This window comes from Brassica oleracea, chromosome C6, assembly GCF_000695525.1.
Source record: "Brassica oleracea var. oleracea cultivar TO1000 chromosome C6, BOL, whole genome shotgun sequence".
NCBI classification, from domain to species: Eukaryota; Viridiplantae; Streptophyta; class Magnoliopsida; order Brassicales; family Brassicaceae; genus Brassica; species Brassica oleracea.
The window spans coordinates 934,737-935,706 of NC_027753.1; positions in this window are offsets into that span (position 1 = coordinate 934,737).

The following is a 970-nucleotide window of genomic DNA, read 5'->3' on the forward strand; positions in this document are numbered from 1 at the left end:
ATTTCGTCGGGACATCGCCATTTGTCAGTTGCTTAACGGGTCGTTGCACATCGCGGTTATGCTAATGGTGATGGCAGCGGAGATAGACGTTTCGATGAGTGTGAGAGTATTCGAAGAGTTGACTTTTACGAAGGCGGAGCCACATGGGATATTCTCAGTGAAGATGCGCTCAAGCTACAACGTCTTCTCAAGGCACCCGAACAAGACGAAGGACTGGCAGCGCTCATATTTTTACGTCAAATCTGACGAGCATGCCTTCGCAGAGCCTCCTGGGGACGACTACCGCGTTCTGTGGAACAAAGCGCTTGGTAGATAGTGTTTGTTGTCGCCATGCTTTATTCGAGTATCCTAACGGCGTGTTTTTCGTTGTTGCAGTTCGTCACCCGAATACGATCGCATATCCGGAGAAGTTCTTCGAGAGTGCCCAGGCGATCGCGGCTCACAGTCATCTTCGTTGGCCTGACCTTAGTCGAGAGTGGATAAGACGTCAAGAAGCTCGAATTGCTAGAGGTGAGTTCATCGGTCTTTCTTCGAGAAGTTCTACCAACACTTAGTCTCTCTTCTCCTTTTCCCTTTGCTAGAGGTGAGTTCATCGGTCTTTCTTCGAGAAGTTCTATCAACACTTAGTCTCTCTTCTCCTTTTCCCCTCCGAGGGTTTGGAAGCGAGGAAGGGAGAGAGAGGGAGGAAGAGACCTTACGAAGGGGGTACTTCCTCCATTGATCGCGGCGAGGTGCCGGCTGTAGGACGAGAAGGCACTGCTAGGGGTTCTGTCGAGTCTGACCGTTCCGAGGTTGCGCCTGAAGATCGTCCCAGAAAGAAGAAGAAGAAGAAGTCCGTTGAGGCTGAGCCGCGTCCTTCTGATGCGGAGATGGGCCTTGTCGAAGTTGAGGCAGAGCCGCGTCCTTCTGATGCGGAGACGGGCCTCGTCAAAGTTGTCGTGGGAGAAGACGTTTCTCTTGAAACCCCTCC